Source organism: Lampetra fluviatilis, chromosome 54 (assembly GCF_964198595.1).
Source record: "Lampetra fluviatilis chromosome 54, kcLamFluv1.1, whole genome shotgun sequence".
Taxonomy (NCBI): Eukaryota; Metazoa; Chordata; class Hyperoartia; order Petromyzontiformes; family Petromyzontidae; genus Lampetra; species Lampetra fluviatilis.
The window spans coordinates 7911493-7927989 of NC_136328.1; the positions used below are offsets into that span (position 1 = coordinate 7911493).

Below are 16497 nucleotides of genomic sequence, written 5' to 3' on the forward strand. Positions count from 1 at the left end.
TTGAGTGAGGCGGACGAGGGAGTGCGTTCTTCCTCTGCAGCCGCTGCCTTACATCAGCGGCTACCTCCACTCAAGGAATTTGTGGGCGAGGATGGCGACTGGGGCGGCTTCCAGCGGCGCTTCCTCGCTCACCAGGAGATGGCACAGTGGACAGACGCCGAGGCTCTCCGCGCGCTGCCAGCACTTCTCGACAGCGACGCCCTCGCCACTCTAACATCGGCTTCGAAGGAGAGGCGCTCCACGCTGCGGAAGGCGATGCAGGTGCTGTCGGCGGTATATGGTCCACCATCGGACTGTCGCCAACTCTTTTACGATCGCCAGCGGGGGACGAAGGAGTCGCCCCTGGCGTACCGCACAAGCCTCCTGGCACTGGCGAAGGAGGCCTTTCCACGAATGGATGACGAGGGTGTCGACGCCATGGTGACAGAGAAGATACTTTTGCTGGCGGACGACTTAGACATCGTCATTGTCGCACAGGACGATGCAGAGATGTGCTCCCTCCAAGCGGCCCGTCTCCTCCACGCAAACCTGTCCTCTCAACGACGGAAGGCCAGCAAGGCGGCGAGCGGGCGCGCCGTCGCTGCGGCCACCCTCCCGGCGGAAGAGGTTTGCGCCATCAACCATCAAAGGCAGCACGGAGCGGGAGCGCGGGAGGACCGGGCCGGTTCAAGCCGTCTACAACGTCCATCGTCGCCACCAGCGCTTCCACGCTGTTATAACTGCGGCATCCGGGGCCACGTCGCCTCGGGGTGCCGCTCTCCTCGGCAGCGCGGAACGACACCTCAACGGGACGCCGGCCCTCGTCACAAGCTCCACCATCATAATCCGGCGAGTCGCGGCACCCCTCATGTTTGGCCCACGCACACGCCCGTCACACACTCGAACACCGCAGCGAAGGGGGGGCAAATATCGCGTACCATGGCACCAACACGCACCGCTCTGGGTACTCACATTGAACCCAGCCAGTGGTCCGTGTTGGCCCATCGGGTTGTAGCCGCGTCATCGGGGTCGTCGGCCGTTGTGGGTCACATCGATGGGGTCGAGGTGCGCATCCTGGTCGATACAGGAGCATCGGCGACCATTATTTCGGAGTTGATTTATAACATTCTCCCTGCCCAGAGCCGTCCTTTGATGCCTGTTAATGTGCCATTCTTTGCTGCTAACGGGGGTTCACTTGGCATCATCGGACAAATTCGAGCCCAAATTTGTGTCGGGGATATTAAATTATCTGGGCCGATTTTTGTTTCCTCCTCGCTGGCGGTTCCGTGCCTGCTGGGGACGGATTTCCTGGCCAAAATGCCGATTAGGATATTAATCGACCAGGGATGCATTGAGCTCCCATCGGGCCGACGCATGGCGTTTTTGCCATCCCCCGCTACGAGCCGGACGGCGTTCGCGACGGTGCCGGCGTTCGTAGATAGAACGGTGCGCGTTCCTCCGGGGGCGCAAATGTTAATTCCTTTGAGACTTCGGCGGCCCTTCGCTAAGGGCATTGGGGCTCAAGGGGTTTTGCTGGGACCGTCTAGGGCCGGGGTCAGTGGACCTAATTTACTCCCGGCCCAGACCATAGTGAGAGGGGATGGAGAACCCTTCATCGCGGTCCTCAATGTGGGCTCGCAGACGGTGGTGGTCCCACAGGGGACCGTGCTTGCTCACGCAACGCCGGTGCCCTGTGAGGAACCCGTCGCGAGTCATGTCGGCGCTGCCCCTGCACCGCGACCACATTCAGACAGCGATGAAGGGTGGCTCGAGGCGCTTTGCGCGGGATCGACGGACCTGTCAAATTTAGAGCGCCAACGTCTTAAGACACTACTGAGGGAATTTTCCGACGTTTTCAGTCGGGATAAATACGATTTGGGCTGCACTCATCTGCTGCGTCACCATATTGATACGGGTGACAGCGCGCCAATACGCCAAAATCCTTTTCGGTTGAGTCCCGCCGAAAAGGACCATGTCAAATCGGCTGTTGATGACATGCTAGCCGCCGACATAATTTCTCCCTCCAACAGCCCTTGGGGAGCGCCGATCGTCCTGGTTAAGAAGCAGGACGGTTCGTTGCGGTTTTGCGTTGACTTTCGGCGCCTTAATAAAATTACGGTTGCCGACGCATACCCGCTCCCACGGATGGACGAATCGCTTGACGCCTTGGCGGGAGCGCGATTCTTCTCCACATTGGACTTACTTTCGGGATTCTGGCAGCTTCCTCTGGACGATGATTCAAAGCCTAAAACTGCTTTCCGTACTCCGCACGGCCTGTTTCAATTCAACCGGTTGCCGATGGGCTTACACTCAGCGCCGGCAACTTTCCAGCGGTTGATGGAATTGGTTTTGGCTGGATTGCAATGGGAGTCGTGCCTGATTTATTTGGATGACGTCATTGTCTTTGGCAAAACTTTTGAGGAACATCTCCAGAGGTTGCGGGCGGTTTTCCTAAAGATGCGGGCTGCTAATTTGAAATTTAAGCCCCAAAAATGCCATTTGTTACGCGAGTCGGTGCGTTATTTGGGGCACATCGTGGGGCGCTCAGGTATTTCTACCGATCCCGCCAAAACGCAGTGTGTAAGCTCCTGGCCGACTCCCACCTCAGTGGGAGAGGTTAGGAGTTTTATTGGGTTTGCGTCGTATTATAGACGCTTCGTCGCTAATTTTGCGACTATCGCCAAACCCCTACATGCTTTAACATCTAAAGGGGTTCGGTTTTGCTGGGGTCAGGAGGAGGAGGCTGCTTTTTGCTCCCTTCGGGATGCTTTGGTAAACGCTCCTCCCCTGATTTACCCTGATTTACCCTGATTTTTCAAAACCGTTCTTGCTCGACACCGATGCGAGCAACACGGGTATTGGGGGCGTGCTCTCCCAGGTGGTTGACGGCGTGGAACATGTGGTTGCGTACGGCAGTCGGGTGTTGTCTCCAGCGGAGCAACGGTATTGTGTCACCCGTAGGGAACTGTTGGCAATTGTCCATTTCGTCCAACAGTATCGCCCATATCTGTACGGTCGGCATTTCACCGTCCGCACAGATCATGCGGCACTGCAGTACGCCCTGAGGGTTCAACAGCCATCGGGACAATTGTCCCGATGGTTGGAGGTCCTCCAGGATTACGATTTCCAAACCACATACCGTAAGGGCGTTCGCCACACCAACGCGGACGCTCTGTCACGCTTGCCAACCACCTCCGAGTGTGCATGCCTCCTGGGGTCTGGACGTTGCAGGCCTCCAGGGGACACATCGGTACCTGTCTTGGCGGCCGCCAACGACGACGATGCAATGGTTCCTAATTCGATCGAACAGCAGGGCAAAGATTCCCTGTTGGGGTTGCCCGTCATTGAATGGGGGCGCCTCCAGATGGAGGATGTCTCCCTCCTCGGGTGGCGACGTCGCGTTGGCGGTGCGGCGGGGGGAAAAAGTGGTGGTTCCGACGCATGGGAAATGTGCCAAGGTCTGCTAATGCATTGGGACGGGAAGTCACGTCGACATCGGCTGGTTGTCCCTACTGGGTTGCGGGGTAGGGTGGTATGGGCCGCTCATGAGCGCCTCCTACACCTGGGGACCCAAAAGACTCTCGCCTTGCTGCAACTTGATTTTTACTGGCCTGGCATGACGAGGGATGTGGGGGATTTGTTGGGATCGTGCCCTCAATGTGCACAACGCAAACCGCCGGCACGGGAGTCTAACCCGCCCTTGCAATCGATCAAAGTGTCCAGGATAAACGAGCTGGTCGCTCTGGACATTTTGGGACCATTCCCCGCCACCCCCAGAGGGAATAGATATTTGTTGACGGGTGTCGAGTATTTTACACGTTGGCCTATGGCCTGGCCTTTGGCCAACCAGTCGGCAGCAGCCATCGTGGAGGCCTTTGTTCAGGGTTATGTCCTGGACAAAGGTGCTCCGGAGAGGCTGCTGACCGACCAGGGCAGAAATTTTTCCGGTAAACTACTCAGACAAGTCTGCGATCTCCTGGGCACAAAGAAAATTCGGACCTCCCCATATCACCCACAAACTGACGGGATGGTCGAACGTTTGCATCGCACCATCTCGTCCATGTTATCACAACAAGTTTCGGACTCGCAAACGGATTGGGACCTACAAATTCAGGGGGTCTTGGCGGCGTACCGGATGGCACCCCATGCGGCTACGGGGTTTTCTCCCTTTTACCTTATGTACGGCCGAGAACCAGACCCGCCTGTTCGTGCCCAGTTGCGGATCCCCGTGCCGCAGGGAAAAACTAATCTGGCTGACCACGTTAAATTTAATCTGGACAAATTGACCGAGGCACGGGATGCTGCAATGCAAAACTCTGACCTCCGTCAGAAGGCAAATGAGCGCCTCAGATTGAGTCGAGCGCACATGCTGCAGTGGAAGCCGGGGGACAAGGCATGGTTGCACTGCCCCCAGGTGCCACTGGCAACCTCCTCTAAACTTGTGCGGCCGTGGCGGGGCCCTGTGGAAGTGGTGGAGGTGTTACGTCCGCAGTGCGTGCGCATCAAGTGGGGGAAGCGGCGATGGTTCGTGCACCCCTCCAGATTAAAACCCTTCGCTGCGGTTCACAACCCCACTTCACACGCGCGTGGCCAAACATGTGGGGGGTCGGCCGACTTGCTGGGTCCGTCTCCGTCGCTCTCACCTAATGCCTTGCCGGCTGTGCCACCTTCAGGAGCATCAGGAGTGACGGGCTCACGCCCGATCACCCCTCCTGCGGATGCCGAGGGTCACGCGGAGTCAGAGGAATGCTCACCTCAAGACGGACAGTCGCCACCTGATTGTCCGCCACGCGGGGTTACCCCGTGTGAGGGGCCCGCTGCAAGGACGCGCGCTAAAATGCGCAAACTGTTGTGAGGCCGGAAAATGTGTACATAGCTGTTGTGTTTATTGGGTGTTGTGTGGATGGTGTGTTTCCCGCTCCTCGGATGTACATATGCTGGGTTCAACGTTTGTTGTGTGTGCGGGGTGGGTTCCCTGCTGGTTGTATATAAGCTGTTTTTTTTACGGAATTCGTATTTATTCGGGGGGGTGCGTCGGGTTGTTTCTCATCTTGCTGTTGCGTTCTTGTTCTGGTTCCTGTTATTGTTCAAAAATAGTGAGGCACACGCGCGGTCAGGGGGTGAAGGCACCTTTATTGTCAAATTTTTGTATGTTGGCAGCCGGGACGGCTGCATGCTATGCGGGGGGGAGTGATGTAGGGGTGTTAGAGAGAGAGCCCGTTATGCATGGCAGCCTATGGTAAACAAACACAGTAGGCGGGGCTACATGTGTGCACAAGCAGGTGCCCTCTGCGACGTCCGCGCCAGACACCCTGGGGGGTCGATTCGGTCGTTATGATCCCCCGGGGCCCCACCCCTCAGGGAGGGGTTGGGTATAAAAGGGGATTGTATCGAAGGGCTCGGGAGTGATGTTTAGCTAAAGAAGAGGAGGCGGAAGACGTCTGAGATAGAGCCCTGGACTCCCCCTGGTACGCCGTCCTTATCAGGACCGCGCAGGCTCGAGCCAGTGGCGTGGTACCAGAGCCAGAGCCAGTGCTGGTCTGGACTCTGGGTACCGGGCCCGACTGACCAGTGTCGGGCCAAGATAGCCTCCCCTAGCCCATTAGTGGAGGACTCAGAGGCAGGCTAGGGTTAGCTAGAGAGGTGTGTCCTCAGATAGACGGGTGAGGGGGCCGATACCCCCTCAAATGTGTATGTCACAACGTTGGTGTTAAATAAACCAGTGTGCCTCCAACTCCGGTGTGAACGAGTCGTGAGCGTTACTACATATTGTTAACATTGCAGTACCGTGAGATAAGGCGACAGCTTGGGGTAACCTTCGACGAGTAGTGGATTGATCATTTCTCGTGATAATAAAGAGAATTCACTACTTTAGGAATGTAATGATTAGAGGCCAGACCTGTTGAGTTCTCAGAGCTGAGGCTAACTGTCGCATTTGGGCCTGGAAGATTGCCGCGATTAATCGCACAAGTCATAGCGTCGCACGACACAAACTCACAATGGGGCTGAGCTCGCCTTCATCAGTAGCCTTGGTGGAAGTTCCACAGTTCCGTGGCAGGGAACTGACCCTCGATGGGGCTACCAACCACTGTTGACTGCCCGCAAAGTGTCGAACGCTTCCGTAACCCCTGAGGTCAATGACCCGGGGTGACCCTTAACCCGGGGAGACCCCCTCACCGGGATTTGAACTTGCCACCTGTGGGATTGCTCGTCTCGCGCCCTAACCGCAGCGACACTGGGTCGGGTTACCCGTGTTAAGAGCAAAAAAACTCGACACGTTCGTCAATATTATTAATAGAAGCGGTCAATTAGCCATGCTGCCTGACCGGGAGGCTGTGGGAGATTCGGTCAATACATTGAGGTGGCTTGGTTTGGCAGGCTGCACATTCACCGCAGGGCAACTGGCATGGGAGTCGATGCTTTGATGCTTACAAGCCATGTAGTGATATACTCTTTGGTTCTTTCGGTAAAGTCACGTAGGTATAAAATAAAATACATCACGACGTTTCGGGCGCAACACAAGCGTCCGTCATCAGGTGATCAGGTGATGACGGATGCTTGTGTTGCGCCCGAAACGTCGTGATTTATTTTATTTTCTACCTACGTGACTTTACCGAAAGAACAAAAGAGTATGATTCCTGCGGTCACGAAAGTTTCGAATTAAAATGTCGTGATATGTTTGGGGCGTTGTATCAGTATGTTCCATCTGCTGCATTGTGGATATTGAAGACGCTGTCATCAATAGCAGGAGCATGGCGTTGTGTTACAGCGTGGCCAAAGTTCAAACTCGGTAATGACAGGATAACCAAAAAATGTATTATATTTATTTAATGGGGAAATCCTCATCGAGTGCCAAGACTTATTCAGAAGGGCCTTGCAGTCGAATGTTTTGGCCAATTTTTTAAAAGTGTTTTTGCATTTGAGTGCCCAGAGGAAAGCAGCGCATATTGAGAGGATGGCATGCAAATGGGTTCATGAACCCGCTTGCCAGAGGTGGGACAAAGTCATTGTTATGCAAGTCACAAGTAAGTCTCAAGTCTTTGCTCTCGAGTCCCGAGTCAAGTCGAGTCAAAGATGAGGCAAGTCCAAGTCGAGTCTGAAGTCATCAAAATCATGACTCGAGTCTGACTCGAGTCCAAGTCGCATGACTCGAGTCCACACCTCTGAGGTGGGACAAAGTCATTGTTGTGCAAGTCACAAGTAAGTCTCAAGTCTTTGCTCTCGAGTCCCGAGTCAAGTCGAGTCAAAGATGAGGCAAGTCCAAGTCGAGTCTGAAGTCATCAAAATCATGACTCGAGTCTGACTCGAGTCCAAGTCGCATGACTCGAGTCCACACCTCTGCCGCTTGCTGTACTGCTAGCGTGCATCCATTTGGGGTTTAGAGAGTTTTACAAACTAACATATACTGGTGGTGCATCGGTGGTGCGTGGTATAACAACAACAAAAAGCAAATTTTTCTCCTTAATTATTTTTTCCCCACGATTCGCAACCCCGGTCAGAAAATCTTGCGGGGTTGTTGATGGTGCGTTAAAAATCAGTTCTCGTGATGTCGACGCAGTCGGATGACGAACGTTAATACGACCGGCTGAACACGGAGCTTCACACTGTTTGTTGCCGTACAGCAGCAACCCAGCCCCGATGACGATTGGCTGTCTCTGTGTTCCAAACTCATATTTGACTCCTCGTGCCCTGGATGTGGTCGGACGGTTCCTCGACTCGTTTCCAGGAATCATTTCTTGGCAGACGGTGGCATCAAAAGGTGACGAATCGTGGTGGTGTCACCGCCGTGGTGGTGTCACCGCCGTGGTGGTGTCACCGCCGTGGTGGTGTCACCGCCGCGCGGTCGATTGGGAAAGTGGATGCGGAATCGAAGGGCGACTTCTGATGGAGAAGTCTGCAGCTCTCTCAAGGGCAACATCGACATCGTCATCGTCAGACTTTTTTTTATGAGGACCAGGTGTGTTATGCTGCACCGGTGTGCCGCCAATACGTCCAAATGTTGCGTGAGCCCACTAACCCCGGTGGCTGCAGAGCGCTGGGTCGCAGCCGCGTGCTGCCACTACACCTGGTTCAATTGCATCTTGCTCAAACAAGACGCCGTCACTCAACTCCTTTATGCAGCCCTGAGCCAATAGTGGAAATTCCACATTCCTTTGGTGGGGAGGAGGGGTTGGTGGGGGGGTGAGTCGAGCCGCTGCATGAGACGGCCACTGTTGGGCTTCCCACGAAGCGCCGCCCGCTCATTTTGTAAACTCCCCAGGGGTTGTTTGTGAGACGCAATGATCTCGTGTGAATCGTGACGCTCATTTGATTTCCGCTCCTTAAGCAAAGTGCTATTTTCTTTGAATCGATTGGCGGAACGTTTTTTACACCCCCCCCCCCCCGAAATCACTGGACGTGAATGACACGGTAAGCGTAACAGTAGCGGTGAAATAGCGACCGGTTCTTGTGTCACTCGCCACTGATGGTCGGCCGACGGCTGGGTTATCCAACGCAGGTCGCCGGGTTCATAGTGCGGCGCGCTGACCGCTTGTGGTGACGCAAGCGGTTAGGTGCGGCGAGGTGCACCTCGAAGTTCCAGTGAAGCATTGAAGGCTCAAATAACCGTCTTGAAGCCGTTAGTTTTACCACGTTATTACACAGAAGCGAAAGAATATTAGCATCAAAATATTTACGTATGCTGGAGGAATCCGATGAGCTATGAAGCTATTTTTTTACAGATGTCCAGTGGGGGCACGGGGTTAAGAACGTTACAATGAAAAACAGTGCAAATACACGATAGGAGTGCAAAGTACAGGAAAGGTAAATAAATCACCCAAACACATACACAAATACAACACTAAACCACCCCCATCCTACCAGGCAAAGCCCACTGAGGTATTAACTTACTTTTCAGAAGCGACCTGGCCACAAATGATAATTATTGCCCCTGCAAAGAAAGAGGACAACACTGACCTAGTTTCGAAAATGCACGAGAACCCATCAGAAATTGCCAGGGTAGAGGATTACTCCCGCTCCGGGCAAAAGAAGTAGTCGGCCTGCGGCATTGTGGGATTTAGAATGACGTCATACGGGATAATCTTATACATCCTAAAGTGTCAGAACATTTACCCAGCAACTGCAGTCCTAGGCCGGTGTTTCTCAAAAGCAGTTCCCCCCACCCCCACCGGCCCCCCTGTGTATCTTTCCGCGATTATCAAGCATCGGGTGGTGAGTGCAGCGTGCGGCGGCTTGATTGTCGCGGCAATAGGAAAGATTCATAATCGCGGCAAGGCAGCGTGCGGTGTTGCCACGTGGGGTTGGGTGTGGTGCTCGCGAGGCTGCGAGTTGAGAAACGCCGCTCTACGTCCCTTGGTTACCGCACCGCGCCCGTGTGCGTAAGAAGAATACGGAGCCCGCTTTCATCGGCGTCAGCCGTTCCGCTCGCGGACGTGGAGGTGTTCGCCGACGAGCCAGACCAGAATTTCGGTACCAAATATGTCGTGTGCTTTGTTGCTGTATGTGGTTCATGAAAAAAAAAACGTTGATTACGTGGTAACTTACTTTTTCCATAACATCGCACATTTTGTTTAAGGTGTTGGTAAAACTCAAGTTTTGCCGTTGTAGATGTCACCAACAAGTGAAATATTTGGTCTGGGCCCATGGACAAAGATCCCCCGTATAGCCTTAAGAGACTTTTGGGGCAAGTGTTGTTAGCGAGTAGCACCTACGACGGCTGGCACGGCACACGAGGGGGGTGGGTGACCGACACCATGCCCGGCCGCCTTTGTCTCTCCAGTAGTGATGTTTACACACCGCGCCAGGCACTCATTTGAGGCCGAGTCGACCTAGGGGAGGCCCAGGACCGGTTCAGATAATCGTCACCGGTGTTGGCCGGGAGCAGGAATCGAACTCGGGTCGCCAGGTTTGTAGCGCAGCGCTCTAACCGTGACAACCACACTCGCCACTATGTACCACGAGACGGACATGAGCGGCTTCCTCCTGGCTGTAGCGGACCTTACTGATCTGCCACCGTGTAATAATATACTCGACGCAAGAATGCGGGAAGTCGGGTCAATCAATCAATCGGGCCTTTCTTTTCCGTGCCGATATCACCCTCAATAAAGTAGTTCATCGGTGCACATTACAGCAGAATGGGGAGCGCTACGGGGGTGGTGGGGGGGGGCACGGAACGACAGGGATGAGAAGGGGAACCCGCCACGACCTCGGCGGCTGACTCCGACCGAGCAGAGTAAATTGCAACCGCGCGCAAAATCGCCCTCAAACAGATCCGCGTAAGAGGTCGTGCTTGCGCCATGAAGCCACAAGAGTTCAACATGGACAACTGTGGCCACTGCTAGCGAAGGGATTTTTCTCCCCCCCCCCTTCCCGTAACTGTTGCCTATAAATCCGACCGCCGCCTTTCAAACATTAACGTTGTGCATTAATTGAAATCGTTGTCGCCTGCATTGATTTTCTGATCGAGTTTAACGGTCTGCGTGATTGGCTTTTGTTGAACAACAATAGAATTTGTTTTTGGTGAAGATTAACCCTTCAGCCTGCGGATGTGGGTGGGGCCTTGTTTTATCGCTACCATTCGCAGCGCAAAGTCGACAGGCGCCTTGCGGTTATTTTGCCAAGGTATTTGTTTCTGCCGTGATTGCCGGCATCGCGATCTCTTGCAGAGGTGTGGTCGATGAAATTGCGTTGGCGTCAACTGGGGCATTGTGAACGCGGCGATCAAACCTTCAGTTCTGAATGAGTTTGGTTCCAGTGGTTTGTTCTTAAGTCGATGTATTCATAAGTCCAACTTTACTCCTGTCGATTCCAAACATGGTGGACGGTATGTCCACTAAACACGGGGAATGGCTTTAAAAGTTGTATAATCTGCTGTAGATGTAGATGCCACTGGTGTTTCACATTCTGCAGATGTAGATGCCACCACCACCATCTATTGCACGTCCATTGAACTTACGGCTCTCTGTCCGAACAGGCAACTGCACATACGGACAGGTTTGTTCGTATCTCTGAAAGTTCGTAAGTCGAGTGTTCGTAAGTCGAGGCATCCCTGTATGCTCGTTTATAGGCTTGACCAAAAAAAACCTAGACGTCCACCCTGCCAACAACCACACACCCGCCTGCGCTCATTCAAAATGCCACTCTCTCGTCGTCGTCGTTATCATCATCATCACGACCCGTGGGCAGATAGCCCCGTAGGTGTCCACTGCAACATTTCGTCTTTTCGATTTAAAGCTTTCGTGACTGCAGGGATTCATCTTCTTGGTTCTTTCGGTAAAGTCACGTAGAAGGGAGATAATAAAATAATAAAAATAAACATAATAAAATAAACATTCAGACGCTGTCTTTCCGACAGACCTGTTCTTCACCTGAGGACGGTTGCTTGCGTTGTGGCCGAAACGTCGTGAGAATTGTATTATTTTATTATGTTTTATTTTTATTATTTTATTATCTCCCTTCTACGTGACTTTACCGAAAGAACCAAGAACATTTCGTCTTTTGTTTCCACTGTCTTGTAGTAGTGGCCACATGTTTCTGGCACCAATCTCTTATAATGTCTTTGTCAAGCCATTCTCTGTTAGGTCTTCCTTTCTTTGTGGTTCCTTCCATTTTTCCGAACAACACACTGTTGTCCATTATACACGTGTCCAAATAGTGGCAGTTTTATTCTCATCACTGCCTGCATCATGAGGTCGTCTTCCTCGATGTGCAACCATTTTTCTTACATCCACGTTGGTCACTCTTTGGATCCAGATTCGATGCGGCAGTAATCCTTCTGTAGCAATACATTTCTAGTGCCAATATCTTAGCTCTGTCAGTGTTTTTTTAATGTCCAAGTCTCGCAGGCATACAAAGCTGTCCTGAACACGCGTGTGTTCTTAAGACGTTCGGTTTGGTCTCGTCGCTGATTTTGCTTGCTTCTCCAGATGTTATTGAATCCTGCCGTTACTCCCTTTTGCCTTTGTGATCCCGGCTCTTGTGTCTTTCATGCAGTCGTTGTCCCATGGACACAAATCCCTTCACATTTCTATTTCCGTCCGTCTCATTCGTCGACGCTGCTGCTGCTAGTGCATCGGCAGTGGTGCACCAGCGTAATTAGCAACAACAACAACAAACAACAACACGGCCGTCGATAACCCACAGCTCACCGTGTGCTTTGAAGGCAGGGCATTGCCCAACACGTCGCCTCTTACATCACGTTGTTGTTTTTCTTCTGCTAATGCCGCACGGTGTCGGCGGCGAATGCATCGAGTTTATATTTGTAACCGTCGGCTTTCTTTCTTCGTGCTAAGATTTCAGCTCCGTCCCAAAAGCGCACATCAATCGGCTAAGTGCTTCAGAAGCTGCACAGCCTCTCCCCCCCCCCCCCATCGCTGGGGACTAGACACACGCAAAAAAACACGTACGCTCCCAAATCGACCTACATTTTTGGGTGCCACGGTGGCTATGAGATGTTAACTACCTCGCCTGGTATACAGGAGGTCATGGGTTCGATCCCGACCCTGACAATATCTGTATATTTGGAGTTTGCGTGTTCTCCCCATGGTCGCGTGGATTTTTCTCCGGGTCCTCCGGTTTTTTCCTCCGCATTTAGAATCAACATCACGTGAGTATTTGGCTGCTATAAATTTCCACACGATGATAAGCCACTTTGTTGAGCTATCGTTTGTGGCCAGGTCGCTTCTGAAAAAATTGTTATAGCTCAGTGGGCCTTATCTGGTCAAATAAAAATAGTAAAACAAAATTGCATAGCTCATAGGAGTAGTGGTAATACACAGTGAGACGCTTCGGATCTAATTGCTCAAATTGCACTATAGGATATATCATAGTGCATTTGAAGCAATATCACACATTCAGAGTACTTGGCTGCTATACATTTCCACACGACAAGCTGCTTCCATGAGCTATCATCTGTGGCCAGGTCGCTTCTGAAAAAGAGCTACGTAGCTCAGTGGGGCTTCACTTAGTAAAATAAAAGTTTGTTGAGTTTTTCATTTCAATAACGACCACGAGGAAACTCGCGCGCCATTCGAACTCTCTGGTGACGTCAGTCACGGGTTACTCGGTTGTATGTTTCGCGTCTTGTTCATTTCTCCTAAATGTAACTTTGTTCCTGTTTTTTCTTGTTGTTTCCATGTAATCGCCTCTTCCCCAATCTGGTGTTGCAATAAACACCCGCTCGGTTCATTCAGCCACGTGCTCTGTGCGTTGGATATAAAATAACGGTTTTGAGGTTGCTGCTTCTGTGACCGGAGCGTTTGGCGCTTGTTGGCTTACGCTGCGTTCCTGTAACCCGTCACTTTGTAAGCGAGGGTTGTTGGATCACAACAACAACCGCCATTCGCCACTAAGTGGCGGTGACGTCACCACGACGCTTGTGCGAGGCCATGTGCACCTTGAGGCCACGTGAATTGTCGAACGCCCGCCGGCAGGAGGTCACGGGGCAGACCCAGGTGCCACCGGTCGACCGACTGAGATGACCGAGATGACTGGCTGATGCACCACCTGTGCCCCCTACTGTGCCAACTTGCTGTGCTTTAGACACCCGGCACTCCGCTCGTTGTTGTGAGCGTCGCTCCTCCGCCCTCCGTTGTTGTTGGAGGGCGAGTGCCTCCAACTGCCCAGTAGCAGCGTCCTTCACGAGCCTCCACCACTGGTGGGTTGGTGGAACACACACACAGACACAGTCGTGAAATCTCCCTCCCTACCCGTGGGCCTTGAGGTCGCCACCTCCCCGGCTTGTACGTACGTTGAACTTCTTTTGCACTGTACCTAGCCAACCGTGCTAATTGGAGGTGCGGGGGAAGGGCGACAGACTAAATACAAAAAGCAGTTCTAAAGAAATTAGTTTGTCAATATAAATGATTTAAAAGTGCATAGCTCCGGTGGCTTCCTAATATCGGAAGGAAGAGCGTTCCAGATGGCCGCAGAAGTGCATCTGTAATCTCGCGATGCGGTGACCGTCTTTGTTCAATGGTGAGCCGAAAGTCTCTGCTACGAGGATGACCGGAGTTTGCGTGATGGTGGTTTATGCTCCTTGATGAGGTCGGCAAGGTATCGCGGTTCATTTGTGGCAAGCACTTGGTGTGTAAATGAGCACGACCTTGCAATGTATTCGTTCAGTAACTGGAAGCCAACGCAGCTTGGCGAGCACTGGGCAGTACGTGTAAGTATTGTACTCACGTCAGCACTGGGACAGTACGTGTAAGTACTTGACTCACGTCAGCACTGGGACAGTACGGGCAAGTACTTGACTCACGTGAGCACTGCCACCAGCAAGTGTTGTGCAGTGTGAATGCAGATCGGCTAACGAGTTGACATAAGCAATTGCCAACATTAAAAAGTCCCTTCGGTGCAAAAGTCTAATTTTTAATATCTTCTTAAAGTGTTAACAGCTACGTCATGTAGTTCTCAGTGCCTGTGGGTCATGCATTCTAGTCCAACCATGGATCGCGGAATGATTAACAAATGTGTTTATCCTGTTCGTGTTGCAAAAAGAATAATTTCGGTTCCGTTCCAGGTCTTTTTAATTTCACTCTGCTCCGGTCCAGCGTCTGCTTTTGTATTTTACCAGATAAGACCCACTGAGCTGTGTAGCTCTTGTTCAGAAGCGATCACAAATGATAGCTCAACCAAGTGGCTTAACGTGTAGAAATTCGTTGCAGCCAAACACTCTAAACGCATGATTCTAAATGTGGAGGGGAAAAACAAGAGGACGCGGAGAAAAATCCACGCGACCACGATTAGAACATGCAAACTCCAAATATACAGGCGTCAAGTGCCGAGATTGAACCCAAAACCTCCTGCATACCTGGCGAGGTAGTTGACATCTCACCACCATGGCACCTCGTTTAAAGCATACTTCACCTTTTCTTGTTCCAAACAGAATAATTATGTTCTGTTCCATCCCGGGTCTTTTAGAATGTCATTGTGCTCCAGTCGGGGGTCTACAGCATACTTCACGTATTATTGTTCTAAACGCAATTATTTAAATCTTGACTTAAAGCTTTCGTGGCTGCAGGAATTCATATTCTTTGGGTCTTATGGTAAAGTCACGTAGATAAGTTCAAAGAAAATAACAATTATTTAGCTCCGTCCCGGGTGTTTTTGAAAGTCATTCTGTTCTGATCGAGGGTCTAAAGCATACTTCACCTTATTCCAAACAGAATAATTATGTTTTGTTCCATTCCAGATCTGTTTGAATGTCATTCTGTTCTGGTCCCAGGGTCTCAAAGCATGTTCCGTAACATTCCTCCGAGTTACTCTTAGAGCGGCTCGAATGGGACGAAAATGATTGTTCTTTTACATATTTGTATGTAAATTGTAATTCAACAAGAGGCCGATACAGAGCATACACCACGACATAGCGAGCATGGCCGTCGACGGGCGGGAGGGCCCCGGTGACACTTGCCGACGGCCCGGGGACGTTTTCTGAAAGACGCGTGGTCACACCATTCCTCGGAGAAGTCGAGGACGGAAGCGAGAACGAGGATGAGCAATGTCCCCCGACAATCGGGGCCCCCCACGGTGGCTCGGAGGATGTTGACCACCTTCGCCTGGCATGCAGGAGGTCGTGCGTTCGATCCCGATCCACGACGCCTGCTGTATACAGTAACGTGTCAGACTACGCTGGACCCGCTCGTACGCGACCGACCGCGATCCATACTAAAACTTTGTGTGACTCAGTACTTTCGCTACACCCACGGGGCGGGAAGCGAGGGGTCAAATCACCCTCCGCCATCACGCGAACGTGGATTTGAGAGCGTGGAACCGTATAGCCCGCACAAGAAAGGAGTCCAAAACTATAGTGTTCTAATATATCGTTAATATAGTTTAGTGTTAATAATATAGTGTTAATAACACATTCCTGCGGAGGGAGCTGGTAGGAACGTTGGGTTGCTCGGTCAATGGCCAGGGTCAACGGCGGTGTGGTGTATTCCGCAATTATGGCCAATTGTGAGGACGGGCACAAGCCGGCGTGAGTAGGTTAAACGTTGAGTTTTATAAGGGCACCACGGGGTGACCAGCCCCTCCCCACCCAGCCCCACCCCTCCCACCTTCCACCCAGCCCCACCCTTCCCACCCAGCCCCTCCCCACCCAGCCCCACCCTCCCCACCCAGCCCCTTCCTGCACGACGGACTGATGGACACAATAATCCCCTGTGAGCTGGTGTAACCAGAGGTTCCTAACAGTAAGATAGTGTTACATTTTATATCTACACACGTATAGTATATAGCAGAGGTGGGACAAAGTCATTGTTATGCAAGTCACAAGTAAGTCTCAAGTCTTTGCTCTCGAGTCCCGAGTCAAGTCGAGTCAAAGATGAGGCAAGTCCAAGTCGAGTCTGAAGTCATCAAAATCATGACTCGAGTCTGACTCGAGTCCAAGTCGCATGACTCGAGTCCACACCTCTGGATAGTAATATAGTAGTTTCTAGTACTATATAGTTTCTAGTAATATATAGTAGCATATAGTAAAATAGTAAGATATGGTAGTGTATATAGTATTGTATATCTGGA

The 16497-nt window shown here is 51.9% G+C and overlaps 1 protein-coding gene across 2 annotated transcripts in view; it reads left to right on the top strand.

Annotated features, from left to right (window-relative positions):
- RSPRY1 (ring finger and SPRY domain containing 1) overlaps positions 1–16497 on the top strand; it is a 64986-nt gene that overhangs the window by 15276 nt on the left and 33213 nt on the right. The window lies entirely within an intron of this gene.